At 45.6% G+C, this 18,183-nt stretch overlaps 1 protein-coding gene across 4 annotated transcripts in view; it reads right to left on the bottom strand.

The window, feature by feature from the left end:
- Positions 1-14,484, bottom strand: part of FOXJ2 (forkhead box J2) — a 31,203-nt gene extending 16,719 nt beyond the window's left edge. Inside the window, exons 1-2 of one of the 4 annotated variants that reach the window (XM_054653238.2) lie at positions 14,038-14,481; positions 9,144-9,268 (exon numbers count right to left, since the gene is read on the bottom strand). The gene's annotated coding sequence lies outside the window, so the exon portion shown is untranslated. Of the gene's footprint in view, positions 1-9,143; positions 10,643-14,037 lie in introns of those variants that run through there. The other 3 variants (XM_054653249.2, XM_054653251.2, XM_077174136.1) reach the window with 3 other exon arrangements.
- Between the last annotated feature and the right edge of the window lie 3,699 nt (positions 14,485-18,183).

Genomic DNA, 18,183 nt, shown 5'->3' with positions numbered 1-18,183 from the left:
ACGGTGTGCTATTGCCTGAGTGTCACAGTGTGCACCTGTCCACGCGTCGGGTTCTGACTCCACAGCCCTGCTCAGAACTACTGCGTGTGCAACACGGCACGGCTCTGAACGCTCAGTGTGCTGCTTCACGGAACACAGGCAGTACTGTGACTCTGGTATCCTGAATGGAAAATTTGCTCCAAGTCACACAAAACACACTGAGGGGGTACTGAAAATTACCAGTTCGAGGAAGATGAAAACTTTTAGGCCATGTATAGCTTAATATAAATTGCTCGACTAATTGTTTTGTTGTAATTAAACTGTTATACAGATATGATTTTCCTTTAATGAATAGAAATCTCAACAAAGTAAGGTTCATATTAAGTCTCAAAGAAAAATAAAAAGAAAACAAATTTGTTTTCACTGTCATTACAGATTAGATAAAATCATGATAGCACATTTATCATAGGACCTTTCAATTCCCTCCATTTTGTGAAATGTACACAAGCAGGCTATAAATTTATATTTTGAATTTAGTAAATGAACAGCACTGACTGTGCAGGCATTTTTGGTACTAATGAAGCATGAAGTCTTGTGAGAACTATAAAGTCACCCAAACCCTCATGTTGGAAGTGCATCAGGATTCAATTCCAAAGGCAATTATGTCCTAGCTTTGTTTGAAACTGACAAATGGTATAGTTTACAAAACCTGACCTGCTTATTTAAACTTATCAACAGATGGCATTATAGCCAAAGCCTGAAATATGCTCATGTCAAGAGAAGCAGTATCTTTATGGGCATAACAGGCTAAGATTGAGCATAGCTAGGGCCTTGCCAGATTTTAATAAGACCAACTAATCAAATGTTTTTGTTGTCTGCTCTATAAACATACAGGGAAAAAAAGCATTGAGAAATACTACACAAACGTTGCAGACACTCCTAAGACAGTCTGAAAATATGTGCTCAAAGTTAGGACCAGTTTGTTTATTTATGATGCTGTGTAAGGTAAAGTGGGGAATGTGTAACACCTGTCAAAAGAAACAGTAAATGATATTGCGAATACTGGTATACATAAAATACCTTTGAGCTGGAAATTATTTCCTTTGTAATAAGACTACTAGAAAAGATTTATTCTAATAATAAGCCAAATGTCCCATGACAACCCTCCCAGTAACAGATTTGAAGTAAAAAGTAAACCAAGCACTTTGAAGAAGTGCAATGAAAATACATCACCACAGCAGAAGTGTCTCTGCAGCATCCCTCCACCCTCGGTACCACTACGCAATATTTCACCGATGGAAGTAGCAGCTGTAATTCCAAGCATATGCCAAGGCAGGAGAGAAATCTTTGACATTTGCTTTAAGAATATTAACGGAACAATTACTCTTACACTGAGAAAGGTAGAGGGAACTGGTTTCGGAATAAGTCAAATTTATGAGCACATATCTGAAATTAAATTTTCCCTCGGAAACTGGGAAGTCTGTGGTAGAGAAATGGTAGGTAAGAGCAGGTATTTCCCCCAGCCTTTTGAGAGGCCCCAAGCTGAAGGATTTCAATTTTACCTGCCTATCAGAATCACATCCAGTAGTAAACCTGCAGCAGAAGATATGTAAACACCGATTTAATACCCAGATTGTTTCTGAAATTAGAGACAACATCAGAAGTAGAGCAGCACGTGCACTATCTTGCTCAGAAGATCTGCACAGCATTGCAAAGACATATACAGAGACACAGGTTAAAAGAACGTAACACGCTTATAAACGAAAACTGTGTTCTTATTCACATTAAAAATTGGGTCTCTCAGTGAAAAATTACTGTTAGCCTTGCATTTTAATGACAGCAATAGTGAAAGGCTTCTATGGTAGAGAAAGGAACATCAGCCACATACAGGGAAAATGAAAATCTGACTACAAGTGGTCAGAACTTGTTCACCAAAGGCTGAACCACTGAAAGCAGAATAGTCAATATGAACTCTGCAACAGTTGCTGAAACAAACCACAACCCACTCGTGGAAATGGGTATCAAGCAGTAGCAAGAACTCTGTACTGAATTCATAGGAAAAAAGGAAATCAGTATCAAGTGCAGATTAGTTGAATACCACGTGCCCAAAACGTACACAGAGCACATGCTCCCAGGGTTGAGATTACCAAAGCACTGCAGAGAAGCCTGTTAAAGAGGAGTCTGAGAGCAAAGCACAGCTGAAATTGAAGTTGGAGAATGATCAGAAGAATCAAATAATACTGTGTGAGGCTCATAAATTAAGTCTCAACCACTGTTTTAACATAATTCCTTTTTACTATTCTGTTAGCTGTTATTCTCAAACTGACAGAACTCTCTTTCAGTAGACAAAACACCTGACAATCCCTGCCTGGCTCACAACTCGAAAAGATTTGTACCACTCTTGAAATTCAAGAGGATTCAGAACCACACTACCACAGAAGACACACCAATTAATGGTTTCTTTTTACTTAAAACACTAGTACTTCTGCTTGGCATCCTACTCACAAAATGCTCCATTTTGTGTAACATCATCCTGAAACTAAATCTTCTGTTCATCTCTTTACAGACACTGAAAGAAGTCCCTTTCTTCCACACACATGCTTGCCACAGTTGTCACCTTGCAGCTGCAAGTAAATATTATTCTGCTCTAACCTTGAACATTCCAGTCTTCAAGATGTTGTGTCTTTGCTTGTAACAATCTTTATTTCTTTTGCAATCATGCTTCTTCACAAAAGGAGCCAGGGAGAGTGGGGTACATACAGTAAGACAAGTACATTTGAGTATCAGTTAGACCTTTGAATAATTTTCAAAAATGCAAATAATGGCTATTTGCATATTTGAAAACAGCTAATTGTAAATATGCAATTAACAGTGGGACCCAATGATCTTAGAGGCCTTTTCCAACTTTAATGATTCTAGGGTTCTATGAAATAAGTACTTTCCAGTATGTCTGGCCTCTATTGGCTGGCAATATTCCCGTGTGTATCAAGGTATGAGTCAGCTGAGGAAGAATGCAAGGAGATGTTCATGCAAAAAAAGGAAAAGCACAATGTCATGCTTGTGTTGCTGGGACAGCAAAGGACAATGCAGTAAGGGACAGCAACAGATAGGGGAGAAACAGAAATGTGAAGGCCCCTTAGAGTGAGCACATCAAGCTGGAACCTTATGTGGTGGATGATAGCCAAAGCACAGGCTTGTCAAGGAGGAGATGGCAATGTGTTGAGAAAATATGCCAGGAGGACAGCCTCAGCAATTGTGATGCTAACAAGATGAGAAGGTAACACAGTTCTCAGAGGCCAATAAGAACAGCTCACGCTAACAGAGATGGGAAATGAAGGAGGAAGCATAAGGGTTACCCAAAGAGACTCAAAGAAACAGCAAAAGATTTAGCCATGAACAGGAAGATGAGTCCTACACTGTATATTCAGAGCACGAACATGTTATAGGCCCAGCTGTGGAAGCTTGCAGCAGAGGAAAGCAGGAAACAAAGGCAAATCTCAAAGGAGCTTTCTCAAGTTCCACATTGGCCTCAGGGGTCTTAAACTTGCAGCAATTAATTAAAAATTATGTTAAGGTAGTATGCAAAGCTGCATCATTTAATATCCCTGGCATGAAGGAGGTAAAGAAAAGCAAAGAGAGGATACTAGAAGTGGGTGATTGTGTCTAAGTTATGAAAAAAAAATATGGAGGGAACTAAACAGCTTAGTGCAGAGGCTACTTAATGAATGACTGGAATAGTTATGAGGGAAACCAGGAAAATACTGTCACAAAAGTCAAGGGAGGACAAGATTTCAAGACTGGGCATGATCAAGTGTCAAAAACAGCAGGGAAGCCAAGAAGGATGAAGATGGAATAGAGACCCTGAGACTTGGCCAAGAAAAGGTCATTAGAGATCTCAGGAGAAGCTTCAAGGGAGTGAGAATATCTACACTAAAGTCAACTTATAAAAGTTGACTGCACACAATTATACAGAATCTTTCAATTTTGGAGTGACTGGTCCTTAAATGAAACAAAAACGCATTGGGGCTTCTACTGTTTCCTAATGCCAAAAAAAAGGGCATATAGAGGTTTTAAGTTCAATATCACATTGTAATTAAGGCAATCCGCAGCAAGAGCAGGCAGCCATTAGAAAGTGGTTTTCATCCTTATACTTGGGAACCCTTATAAAGGATCAATAACCTATTCCAGGATATATGGGAAGCCATGCATGGAGAAGCATGCAGCCCAAGGTGAGCCAGCAAAGGAACAGCAGAACTTTGCAGAGAACATTGCTCTCCCAAAACCCAGACCAGTTCTCTACAGTCAAACCTTGTCTACTTTGTTCAGGTAGAGATAAAAAGAATTTCAGATATAACTATTTTACCAGCTTGTTTATTTTTCTCTGCAAGTTCCTGATGGGGAGGGAGAATTTGTCTTGGTTTTACTTAACAATAATTTTTTTAGGGGAAACTGCAAATTCAGAAACTTTGCTCTTTTAATTTATGACCACAAAGTGTTCAGAATCTTTCTCAATTATTCAGATTTGAACTTTTAACAGTAATTACATATTTCTGCTATAATCAGCCACAGTCTTTACAGAGCAGAGAGCATAAACAAAATTTGAATTGCTAATGGTAAAAAACAAAAAAGCAAATATTTTTTCCTCGAGGTATAAAAGCTCTCACTCATCATCTCACCCTGTCCCTCATTACTCAGTCTCTGTTATACATAAAAAAGGCCAAAAAAAGAACACACATTCCCTTAGTTCTTGATTTCACATCAAATAAACTGACCAGCTCAGAAAGATGAGGAATGAGGTACTGGGCCTTTCACAAAATGCTCAGCCTAATTCTGAAAACCAAGATCCTCAACTGCTAGAGGGAACCAGAGAATGTAATAGAAGGGGGTTTTATTCTAACTAACCAAAATATAGCTATTCCTGAGGAAGGAGAGGGGCCAGAAGAGAAGGGAGAATGAAATTGAGTTGGACTATGGAGACCAAGTGCCATTCCCTAGGCAAGCAGAACTGGTTATTTTCAGTGATTAAAAAAAGAAGTTTCTTGAGATAACCTCAGACAAAAAAATCCTATTTGTCCACAGGCATATAATCTAACAAAAGGCAACTAGGAACAAGTCAAAATGCAGGTGTAGAAGTAAGACCAGAGCCTGTGAGATGCAGTAAGAGACTCCTGCCAGTGAAGAATCCTACTGAGAAGATGAGGGATGCTTGCTTGATGAAGAGAAATGCAGCTTTTAGGCTTCTAGGACCATAGGACAGAATGCCAATGGGACCACAAGAGAAAAGAGATGCAAAAAGCAGGAACAACTGAGAGGAGGAGTGGGTGTAGGAGAAAATGCGAATCGAGAAGTAGGCAGGCTGGAAACACGCTGGGCCTTAAAGGTGCAGGAGAGGAACACGAGTGCCACATGATGCTATGGAGCCCAGGTATTCAGGAAAGGTCAGGCAGTACCAAAATCTCTGCTGTCTACCTTTAAATCTGGGCTGCCTACCTAAGGAAGTATCAGGTTCACAACAGGAAGCCTGGTCAGGTCAAAGACAGATGGATAAAACAACAATCTAGTCCAAATCCTGGCAAAGCATCACAGGATATAGGATTAAATTTGTCTTAAAGTTGGCTGTGAGATCTCCAAAATTTGAAACATTCACAGTATTTTGCATTTGCACTTCAAATTTAAGATGAAAATTTGCAATTAATTAATTGTGAAAACATACTGCTGCATGCTTGCTCTCTCTCAGTAATACATATACACAGACGGCTTTAAAAAGTGAAAAATGTGAGTTCAGGGCAGAAATATCTTATGGATTTTGATGTTCATCATATATCCCTTAGAAGGAAGAAGGAAACAAAACCAGCAAAACAGATAGCAAGTAACAATACTACCTCCTACAAAGACAATAAGCATTTGGAGGTTGAACACATCAGCTGGATATTCTTGCTAAATAACATGTGCAACTGCCAACAATACAGCAAATTAAAGGCTTTTCTTTAGGCTTCAGAGTTAATACAACTGGAGAGTTCAAACATGTTAGGCTATCACATTAGGCTGCCCATCAATCTAGGGGCTACTCATCTTCTCTAATACACCTCCCAGACCAAAAACAGTATCCTTCAAAGTTTCAGTTCTGAAGCATCACTCAGAAACAGATTCTGCAAATGGAGTACTACAAAAACATAGAAGGTTCTGCAGGAAAATCACTGGTTACTCTTCTACCCAAGGTTGGGAGAAGCAAATGGAAAAATGAGTCCAGAAGCGCTTTTCATTTTTTGGTTGCTAATAACTGAGATCCAATTCCTGTCTGACAGCTGTGTAAAATGAGATAATCAGCTCAGTCCTGCTCTTGAGGGACAGCTGTCCATATCACAGTTGCCATTAACCACTCCTTCTTTCTGACATTTGAAGTAAAGGGCCAAAGATCCAAACTGGGATGCAGACAGAATCTCCCACTACATGAAGGTCAGCTGAAGTTTAGGGAAAGAGGTAGTAACCTGTACCTCTGTGATAAGAATAAACTTCTTCAGAGACACCAACATTCCGCTGTATTTTTAGAGAGGGGAAAAAAAACTCAGCAAAAAACCCCAAACCAGAAGGACTACAGTAGTAACAACCCTCTCTTGGCCTGAAAACTTAGATACCAACTCCTCAAACTGCTTCCTTCTTTTATTCCAACTTTTTGGACTCCTTATTCTATCCTAGAAACTTGCCCTCAAAGCCACACTTCAAGATAAAACCCAAAAAGTTATAGAACACAGACTTAAACAGCATTATAACCTCATGATCTTTCAGTAATATAATCCTTTTCCCATAACTCTTTAGACCATCTCGTTTCATTTTGCTTAAGGGCTTGACCTGAGAAATGCCACTGTCAGTTCTCAGAGGGGAGCTGAGTGCCCATAGGACAAAATCAGACTGCTTCAACTTAAAAAGTCAACTTTTGGAAGCATGAAAGTCCAAATTGAAATCTACAAACCCATATACGCACAACTAAGTGTCTTTTTCCCTAAATGTAGAAGACTTCACTGCTTCTGTTGAAACCAACTCTACATTCCTAGGCATCTACAAGAATTAGGCTATTTACAAAGGTACATTAATGTGGTTTTTAAAGTCTAATTTTAGGTGGTCAGGTTTAACATTCTTAATGTAAACTCTTACAGACATAACAGTTCCATTTAAGCCATGTCTATAAAGTACCCTGCACTTTCATGAAGATAAATAATACTCTCCCTTTTTCTTGCATAGATACTTTTGTATAAAATAAATGGTGCAGAGCAGCTGCAGTATTCCATCTCAGAGGAAGCTGCATTTTCACCTGTGATAAACATTTGATGTGAATACCATGATCATTTTGAAGAGCTGTGCTCACGAAAAATTATTCCCTAAAATTTATGAGTATGTCCCAGCTTTTGTATAGCTGTGTTTTAGATTATGAGATCTTTTGAGAAGAGATTGTCTTAATTTGGTGTCCAAGTCAGTACTGAATGCCTTGTCAGCAATTAACAAATAAATAACCATTAGTCTATAGCACACCACTTCCAGTCTTTTATGTCTGTAAAGACCATTTAAAGCTCAGGCAGCAAATACAGAATCCTTATCATTAATGGAAGAAAAAAAATGTTTCATATGCAGAAAGGTAATTGTTGTGGAAGAGCAGAATTTTGTTAAGGCTGGTGTATATATTCTGTAAAGTGCCCTGGCATCCATCAGAGGCAAAAGCACTTGAAAAATGTCAAGTCATGACTGTGAGGAAGGGGGCAGCGTGAGGTAAATTAACCTCACGAGCATGAAAAGTCAGTTTATCCCCTTGAATGTACAAAGGCCAAAATGCCTCAGTTATCTCTTCCCTTGTGCTAGATAACACAGCTCTACTCAAAACAGGCTGATTGCATAACTATAGGGCAACAGGTAGGAGGGCATCTAACAGTACCCCCCAGAACATATGTATGCTTGGTGGTTCAGCCTTCCCTTAGAAAAAGAGTCACCTTCTGAAGCTATGGATAACTGACAAAATTCTCTGCCAAAATGGGGAATCACTTTGGCATCTTTTGTCTGATCTTGCAAGCACATTACACCAAGGAGTTCCTTCTTCAGGGACTCCCTCTTTAACCATTGCTCTCCAAAAGGGCTCCCTGTCCTGGCCCTTTGATCTTGGATTTCCTCACTGCTATCTCACTAGAAACAGTAATACCTCACCGTGAAATATCCAAGATTCTTCTGCTCCTGGAATCTGCTTTGGCTTTATTTGAGACGACGTCTCCCTCAGACTTGATTTCTCAGGAAATCACTACGCTGGTGTCAGAATACTCATTTGTGGCTGGGAATTAACTGCCTCATTTACAAAAAGCAGCAGCTTGGCTCACGCAGCACCAGCACTAGGATTCACATTCCTAGCCCCTGAATGCAGCATAAAACACAGATGAAGACTGGTGGCAACCGAATGGCTTCTTCTGGCTTTCAGAGCAGGTTCCACCAGCACTGTCACAGCTTTCATTCCCAGGCCCCTGAGCACCACAGGACCCACTCTCAAGGGCACTCTTTCCAGAATTCATCCCACAGTCCCTTAGGTACATTAGGACACGCATCTCAGGTTATTTGCATGGGGATCTGTAGATTCAGACCCCAAGAACAGCGAGATCTGCACCGCACAATGATTTTATTCCCACAGTTACAAGCACAGTAGGACCCACATGGAGAACTGACACTCCACCCCATGGGTGCATCCTTGGACCCTGGCACTACAAATCACTGCTCCTGTCTCCTCAAAGCTTTTTTTGGCCACTATTATCATTCTCAATGACCCCTAAATGACAGAAATTAATTCACACTAGTGATGATTAAGGCTGAGTCTAGGATGAATAGACCAGGGAAAGAAAGTAGAAGGGAAAGGGTAGAGAGGCATCTTACAATTATATCGGGCTAAGGTCTCCCATAAGCTAAATAGTGAGGAAAAGAATCAGGTCAATTCCATTTAGCTCCATAAGGCAGCTAAATGAATGAGACTGAGAAAGACACACAGAAAAAGAAGGTGGGGAGAGGTCCAGAAACAGAGAGAGCTAAAAGATTAAAAGCATGCAGATACCGTGAGAGAAGAAAAGACACAGAAAACAAGGACAGAAGGCAAGAGAAGACAGCTAGGAATAGAGAGGTGATATAATGTGGTCACTCACTCTGTCTGGAAGATTTTCTGGAGGGAGGTGGATTATCTTCAGTGCTGGTTGTTGGGGTGCTGCCCTTCACACTCCTTCTCTGAGACCCATACTCAGACCGTTGCTGTCAGCTATTCCAAGGGCTTCTTCAAAAAATATTTCGAGGGCGAAAGGATTGTGGATGAAATCAGGATCTTGAGTATTAAAACAATCTGCTAGGGGATTGTCAGTCCCCTAAAACTGCTGTTTTTATCCCGGGATGGAGATCCTCTCTCCCTTTTGGCAGCTAACTACTAAAGGGGTGTTCCCTGGGAAACAGCCTTTTCACTGATGGTCAGAATATTTCAGAAATCAATTTCCCCAATCTGCCTACCTAGAAATCTCTTTTCTCTAGGTACACCTTGCCCGTAAGAGGAAAAAAAAATCTCTCTAAAAAAATTTTTGCTATCTCAGTGGATATTATCAGTGAAATCTGCCTTTTCCTCTCCCTGTAACTAGGAGGTGTGTCCTCTCTCCTTGCACGGGGTATTTGAAGAAAACCCTCTTGGGATTAGGGGATGAGGGATCTTCCTTGGGATGAAGGAAGATGAGATCAGTATTGGAAATTACCTTTATCTCCAGTTAACAGCAACTGGAAAAGGAAAGACTAGCTAAATCTCTCTCTGCTTTCTCTCCCTTGTTTTGCTCTATCACCTGCCGAGCAGATGTAAATAATTACTAGGTAAGTATCTGGAGCTCCTACTTATTCCTGTCTTGGGAACTGCCTCTCCTGGGCATACAGGATTTCCTCTGTAAAGACACCCACTACTACCTGATCTGGGGAAGGGCTGTCTGCTCTGCTTGAGAGAAGACTTTCCTCAGCAGGAGGGAGTCGGCAGTAAAGGTTATTCTCACAATCCTCAGGAACAGGGGTCTGAGGACACCTCTCCCCGTAACAAGTATCGAAGGAGCTCCAGAAGGCTCTGTTCCACACCGAGAAAGAGCAGACCTGCTTCTAGATAGTTACTGGGGCTGGCTGCCGGGGTCCTCCGCACACCCTTGGCTGGTTAGTGGGGAAGGGGGCAAGTGTTAAGCTCCCTCACCAGCTGCGGGGAAGGGGCCTGGCAGGGGGGGGCGCCGGGGTGTCCCCACACCGGGCGCGGGGCTGCCTAACGGGGCTGCGGACGGGGCGGGGGGCGGCGGGCAGGGTCTCTCCCCCACCCCAGCAGGCTACGGGGGTGTCCCCCCACCCCGGCCGCTGTCCCTGGCTTCCCCCCAGGCCCCGGCTCCTCCTGCCCGGGCTCGGCTACCACGGGAGGCCGCGGCGGCTCACGGGCCTGCGCGGCGCCTCCGCCGCCTTCCGCCGGGCCGCGGCTTCGTCCCCGGGGGGCTCCCCGGGCTCCGGTGCGGGGGGCCCGGCCCGGGCGGTGCTGACTCTCTCCAGGCCCCGCCGCTCCCGCGGCTGCTGCTCCGGGCTGCGGCTCCACTGCAGGCCCCGGCTCCTCCCCGGCCGCCGCTCCGCCTCCCCCGGCTCCCCCAGCCGCGGCCACCCCCGCCTTCCCGGGTTAAGGAGGCGCCGGGCCGGGGGAGCAGGGGCTGCCCGCCCGCTCTGCCAGGCAGAGGGGAGGAGCTGCTCGCCCGCCGGGACCGGCCGAGGCCGTGCCCCGCACGGGGCTCGAGATGGCCGTGGGGCCCTCGCCCGCAGGCTGCCTTTCGCCGCTGTAAGCGGGGGGCAGCGGCTGCGGAGGCACCCCTGCGACAGCCGGTAACAGCCCCGGCACGGGGGCTCACAAATGGCCACCCCGGGCCGGGGTCTGCCCACCCGTGCTGCTCACACCGCCCATGCAGCGGTGGGGCCTTGCTTCAGCCCTGAGTGCTCCGAGTCAACTCCCACCCCAAAAACAATGCAGCTCTCCCTCTCTAGTAGTCTTCCCTCAAGCATTGTGTGTGTCCATAACCTATTGCAGAGACATCACCAGATCTTAGGTGTTTCTACCACAATCCTGTTAAAGGTCTCATTGCTATCTCTCCCGTGTATTAAAGCCAGCTAGAACCATATAGGAAACCCCATTAATTTACCTCATTAATGTGCATAAATATCTAAAGTGGGGGTCCCAAGAAGATGCAACAAGGCTTTTCTCAGCAGTGCCAACCTGATGAAGAGGCAGAAGCTGATGTACAGGAAGTTCCACCTGAACATGGGGAAGAACTTCTTTACTGTGCAGGTAAACTGCACTGTACAGACTGTCCACTGGAAAAAGCTGCCCAGAGAGGCTATGGAGTCACCCTCACTGGAGATTCTCAAGAACGATCTGAATGCAATCATGCACAATGCACTCTGGGAGTACTCTGCTAAAACAAGGAGGATGGACCAGATGACCTGCTGTGGTTCCTTCCAACCTAACTCATTCTGTGACTGTGAATTACACTCAGTGCTGTCCCACTCTGACCCAGCAGGCCAATAACTAGGAGTCTCCTGTTGAAGTGTCTCATGGATGCAGACCAAGACAGTAGTTCATTATAACATTAAAGGGGACTGTGCAATAAAGCATGCCAAATAAAGCCAATACTCTAAAATGTCTGAGGAGGAGCAGGTGCTGCCTGGTGTCCCATACACCAGCAGACAGTGTCGTATGCAGATCATTTTGATGTGTCAATCTGAAAAGCATGACTGAAACAGTCCCCCCTGGGGCCCCTATCCCAGTTATCTGAAAGTCACCGCGTATTTCATCATCTCATCTTTTTGTGTGTGGTTTCACATCTGAATCCTTCCAAATGGTAGCACTGCTCTAAGGCTTGAAGTAGAGGACAGCACATACACTGGGAGGAAACAGCACTTTCTGAGAAAATAATTTTTTTACTTCTGGAAACTGTAATATGGAAATTGAGATAGCAGAGGGGGTGTTTTAAGACTTGCTGCATTTGCAGAGCTGAATTTACCATTGCACCTGCAATGACTCCTTGCATTCCTTCGACAGGTCAAAACCTGTGCCATAGTTCCACACCTTCATTTCAGGAAGTCAAGTCATTATCCTCCATCCTCTCAAGATTCTGTGTCCTCCTTCTCCCATACTATCCCCTTCTTCTGCACCCATGCCAGCAGCTCTAGTCACAACTTCCCTCCTTATGCCACTACCTGTTCTGTCAAGAAGGGTTTCCTGCCTTTTTCCCCATACTATTTGCATTATCTCACTACAGATCCCAATTATGGTGTTCTTGATCATTACCAAGGACCAACAACCATCTCTTTCCCTCCCAGTGCCACAGCAGACCTCTGTCCTATTGTCATTTCTCCCAGCCTCACTCAAGTCCTGCGAGAACAGCCTAGCTTCAGTTCCCCTGTTCTTTTGCCTCTGACTTCTGTTTGGGCTAGGTGGTCTTTGGGTGTGTCTGCTACTCCTAGTCCATGTTCCCTAGTTCCCCTCTAGCTAGGATTTGTGTCCACACAGTGCTCAGACTACTCTTCACTGAGAGACAAGGCAGGAGCATCCTTGTGCTGCGAGGCAGACGGGTGGTATCTGCAAGTTGTTTGATCTGTAGCCAAATGCAGAGGTGTTAAAAAGCTGTGGTTGGACTCGACGTGTGCCAGGCATCCGATGTGTGTTCCCTACTTATTTTTCCTTTTGGTTTTCAGGATCCTCTCCTCAAATGAATATCTGAAGTACTGCCTGATTTTTATAGACAATTAAAGGTATGATGTAACTAACTTGTTCCACTGCTTGTATGAATGTAAACGTAAAAATTACCATCCAACACAAAAAGTGCCCTAGGGAGGCAGGGCAAAGGATCAGTGTGGCAGAAATGCACAGAGATAAATGTATTGTGATCCATCATATTCAGCATTCAGAGAACAAAGACACATCCCAAAGCCTTTCACAGCTAAATAGAAGACAGAGGAGAGCAGATGGAGACACGGGGAAAAAGAGTAAGCCAGTCACCACGTAGCTTATTTTTACATTACATTCACTGTATTTTATCCTTCTCCCAATTTTTTCAATATGCCACAGGCTTTGCGCATGACTGAATTGTTAATATTTGTCTAAGAAGATCTATAAATTTTGACAGATGGATAGCGGGCAGTTGGGGCTTCTCACATCCAGGAAGGTGTAGGAGGTGGCTTTGGTTTTTGGCAGTTGGGACACTGAAAGTCTCAGTTTTTGGGAAGGAATTCTCTTCTACATCCTGGCTGAAGGACTGTTCCTTCCATTTTTAACTAGTAATAAACAGGCATCTCAGCAATCCTATGTAACGTGCAGGTATCCTAACATGTTTTTCTCCCTGGGCAGGGTTAGGTGTTTGACTTGGGTTTTTTTAAAAAACCCTTCTTTGCCAGAAAAACCTTTGTTTATGTACTTGCACACAAGTACAAGAATGACTGAGGGAATGGGGTTGTTTGGCCTGTAGAAGAGGCTCAGAGGTAACCCTCTTACTCTACAACCACCTGAAAGGAGGGGGCAGCCAGGTGGGGGTCAGCCTCTTCTCCCAGCTATCAAGAGACAGGACAGGAGGACATAGCCACAGGCTGTGTCAGGGGCGGTTTAGGCTGGACTTCACGAGGAATTTCTTCACAGAAAATGGTGATTTAGACATTGGAATGGGCTGCCAGGAAGGTGGTAAAACCTATGTCCTTGGAAGTCTTTAAGTAAAGACTGGATGTGGCACTCAGTGCCATGGTCTAGTTGCTATGGTGGTGTTCAGTCAAAGGTTCAACTTGATGTTCTCAGAGGTCTTTTGCCAACTCACAGACTCTGTAGATACACATGTAAAAATTTATTGGTTACGTTGTGTATCTTGAATAATTTCTTGGTGTGCTCTATGTAAATGACATACCTATGCGTGTATGCCTCTCGCAAAATCGAGAAGCCAAAACTGGTGGTTTAAAAATCAGCTCTTCAATTACACGTTTAGGATTTTAACTACAAGAAAGCCAGTGTACCTGATATCTCCACCAGAGCCAACCGCACTTGCCGGGAGCTCCAAAGTTTCAAAGGTTGGACAATCGTCGAGGGACGTGTTTGCTGGCCCAGCCTCGGACACACAGGAAGGCACAGACTGTCTCAAGCCGCCGCTCCCCGTCTCTGCAGCGGGAATCCTCATGTGACAGGCTCTTATCTCCCGGTACAAACCTCCACCCGCTTCCCTCACCCTGACGGCCGAGCGGGCATTCCCCAGCAGCCGCCCTCACACCAAGCAGCTCCCGCCTCCGCTGCCGCGCCCTCCTCCGCCCCACAGGGGACACCCCCGGCTATCCCGGTCCCGGTCCCGTCGGGCTCTCGGGCCACCTTAAGAGCGCGCAGAGCCCCCGCACGCAGCGGCCGGGCGGCTCCTCCCCGCCCCGTGTCGCATCCAGCCAGGGAACGTGTGGCGGGCGGTGGGGCTGCCCGGGGCCGGGGGCGGCCGGAGCCCCTCAAGGAGGCGGGGGGGGGAGGGCGGGGCGGCTGCCCCCGACGCAGGAGCGCGGCCGGCGGCGCCCACGGAGACGCCGCGGGGCGGGGGCGTCCGGCCGGGCCCTCCCTGGCTGCCCCCGGCCCGCGAGCGCCGCATTGCGCGGCGCCCATTGGCGGGGGCGGGGGCGGGGCTAGCGATCTCATTGGGTTTCTCACCCATCCATCAGGGAGGAGATGGCAACGGAGGCGAACTTGCCCTCCCGATTGGCCGTGATACCCGAGGGGAGGTGGGGCCAGGCGCGCAAGGGAGGAGCCGCTGCCATTGGTCAGCGCCGCGCGCGTCAGTCACATGAGTCACAAAGGGCCGCGCGGGCGGCCGCAGCCGGGGTCCGCTGGTGGCGGCGTGCGCGCGGGGGCCACTTCCTGCGCGGGGCTCGGCGACTTCCGGCTGACCCGCCCCGCGGCCTCGGGCGGTGGCGCCCCCTCCCGCCTCCGCTCGGCGCATGCGCTTCGCGTGACGTCAGGGTGCGGGCGGGGCCGTCCCCCGTGTCCGGGGCACGTGGGGAGCGGCGCGCGCAAAATGGCAACGGGGGGTCCATGTTGTGCGTGAGGGCTGCGACCGTGTGCGCTCCTCCGGCTGGGGATGGAGACACGGAGTCAGTGATGTTGGGAAAGACCTCCGAGATCTCCGAGTCCATCCTGTGACTGAACACCACCATGGCAATAGACCATGGCACTGTGTGCCACATCCAGTGTTCTTTAAACACCTCCAGGGATGGTGGCTCCACCACCTCCGAGGGCAGCCCATTCCAATGTCTAAACACCCTTTTGGTGAAGTAATTCCTCCAACCTAAAGTCTCCAAACCCAAACTTCCCTTGGCACATCATGAGACTACGTCCTTTCATCCTGGAAGCCTTTAAACTTAATTCATTTACTCACACACCGGGTAGGACGGAATTCTCAGGGTGAAGTATGTCTGCTTCCCACACACAGCACTCGGGCTCCCAGCAGTGAGGTGTGTTTTGTCTTTCAGCCATTCCCTGCCTGAGGAATGCCAGCCAAACCCAAACCAGTTGTGCTCCAGAGGTTTAGTCACTGGGAAAGGCAGTGGAATATTTTGGGTGCACAGAAGCCCCTCTGTTTCTCGCAACCCACAAAAATGGTTTCCACATGGACTGTCCTGTCTCTTCCAGGCCCACCTCTGCTTTCAAATAGGACCCAAAACAGTACAGGCTCTCCCTGAAGTCCTCAGAAGTTCAAGAAGACAGGGCCACTGGCTGTACTTCCAATACAGGGAGGCTTTGTTGAAACGAGGAAAGTCCCTGTGTTCATTCCTTGGGGACTGAAGGTTGGGTCTTTGTTTCCTCCAAGGCTCGGTGCAGGCTCCATGCCATCCCACGTAGCTGTGACAGTCACTTTTCAGGCTGCAGCTGCACTTTAATGTGCTTTGAAGCAGGTAGTTCTGTGAATTGCAGTACTAACAAAGCCTGGTTTTGGTCTCGTAATTGGATCCTTTGATGAGTGACAAGGCACAAGTTCTAACTGAAGCTTTTCCCCTAATTGATGCATTTGTAATGTCGCTTTTCATTCTGGTTTTCTTGAGCCTTTTAAATCTTTAGTTTGTACTGTGACCTTTCCCTCTGCAAGGACAAAAATAAAGTCTGTCTCCTGTATTTGGTCTCTTATTTTTATGAACCCTACATGAGTTCTTGGTTTTTTAGATCTCTGCAAGGGACCTTCATTCTTTTCATGGCTTTTTAGCAGAGGTTTAAACCTGGCTCACCCGTTTTTCCCTTGATCTTTCAGACAGGCACAGTGACTGTAGGTAGGCACGGGAACAGAGTAGGGCTCATTCCCAAGATTGTGAGCAGAGGGAGACTGCTCTTTCTGTGTCCCGAGGTCAAATGCTCTGTTTGAAAGAGAGATGTGCCAGCATATCCTAGGCAAATGCTCTTGTTATTCAGCTTTGGATAATTGGAGGTAATTGTTTTTTAATGACATTTTTTTCCCCTTGAAGCTTATCCTCTTTGTGTGAATGATTGATTAAATATTCACAGAGACAAAAATAGGTGGATTACAAACCCCAGTCATTAGGACATTCAGGCAGTACATGGGAGATACCAGGGAGATACAAAATGACAAATACTTGCTGCACAATGCTTAACTGTGCGTTCGGAATTATCTCTGACATAAAGCAGTGCCATGAGGCAGGAGTCAGGATACAGATCTAACACAAACTGGGGAAAATATTTTACCCATGATGTTTTGGTCTGCCCCAGCCCTTCCTATGGGTTCCCTGTGGCTGAGTTGTGCTGTGAATGGGCTCTGGGAACAATGTCATCTGGAAAGGTTGGTGGAGGAAGATCATATGCAGGAGCCTTGTTCTGGAGCTTGTGTTCAAACTGAAAAACCTGGAGGGTGAAGTCGGAGCTGTCAGAGTCTGCAGGAGCCTGCACGATTCTAAGCAGTATTTAAATGCAAACTCCTGTGTGATCTCAGTGCTTGTAAGGATAGAGAGCAGGGGAGCCCTGGGGAGGGGACTCCTGGCCATCGTGGTCTGGCAGACCAGGGTGTCGAGGTCTTCACAAGTATTTCTGGTGCCTTAGGGTCTGCTGTGCTCTGTTCTAGAAGACTTGGGTGAGACAAAGGTGCTTTTCTAGAAAGAGAAAGGAGTGTCAGTGAATGAATTTGTTTTGCATACATTTTCAAGTCATGCTGTTTTTCCCTTCAGTGTAGAACATCTAAAGAGTTCTCCATTAAAAAATTATTTCCATTACAATTGCACTTTCCTGACTCAAAAGATTTGCATAATGTTACTATGATAAGGACTGTGAAGTATTCACAAGGGAGACATTTCAGTCTTTGGACAGACAGACAAATTGATATTGAAGGTCAGATTTTAGGGCCCCAAAGCTCACAGAGGTACTGTCACGTGTATTACCACAGGCTCAATGAATACAAAGTACAGCACAGTTATAAAGTGATTCTCCTCTGAAATGACTACATGAAAAGGTACCTTCTTACACAGCAGTTAAGATGCTTAGGTTCATTTTGGCTAATTGACTTGATAAGATGAAGTAATTTTTACTGGTTTTCTTGCTTATTAGCCCTGCAGAATAAAAATAGCTCTGAAAGAGGAAGCTGGATACTGCTCCTCCCTTTGGAATTGACAAAATTGCATTCTAAGTTTTGTGTGCTTATAGTGAACAAACCAAAAGATCAATTGGTAGCTGTCCTTAAAGGAGAACCCTGTTTTGTGCATCCAAATTTGGGTCTTCATATTGGGCATTGGTGCCCGGAAAGGAAAGCTGTGGAAGCATTCCCAGGACTGGCAGCTAGGAAAGCTCTGTCTGCCTGTAAGTGTGGACAGCAGTTGCTTGAAACAGTAAATGAAGAACCACCTGAAGTCACTTTTCAAAGAGCCAGTACACTTCACAGGCACTGAAGCACAGTGAGTCTGATTAACAGCCTATCTGCCACTTCAAAAGCAGATGGTGAGAAAATGAAGACAGGATATAAAGTTTGATCGCAATAACTCAAACTAATGAGCAGTTCATGCCGTTGCGTTCTGACTGAGAAGCAGACATCAGAGTTAATAGTAAAAGATTAAAATCCTTAGAAGTGCTGGCGGATACCTATGATATCAGCAATAATAATAGTCTTGGATGACAAGCATTCCTGTGGATCAAAAGGA

Source organism: Agelaius phoeniceus, chromosome 2 (assembly GCF_051311805.1).
Source record: "Agelaius phoeniceus isolate bAgePho1 chromosome 2, bAgePho1.hap1, whole genome shotgun sequence".
Classification (NCBI taxonomy): domain Eukaryota; kingdom Metazoa; phylum Chordata; class Aves; order Passeriformes; family Icteridae; genus Agelaius; species Agelaius phoeniceus.
Note: the sequence above shows the minus strand (reverse complement) of the source record. Positions and strands in the feature narration are given on the sequence as shown.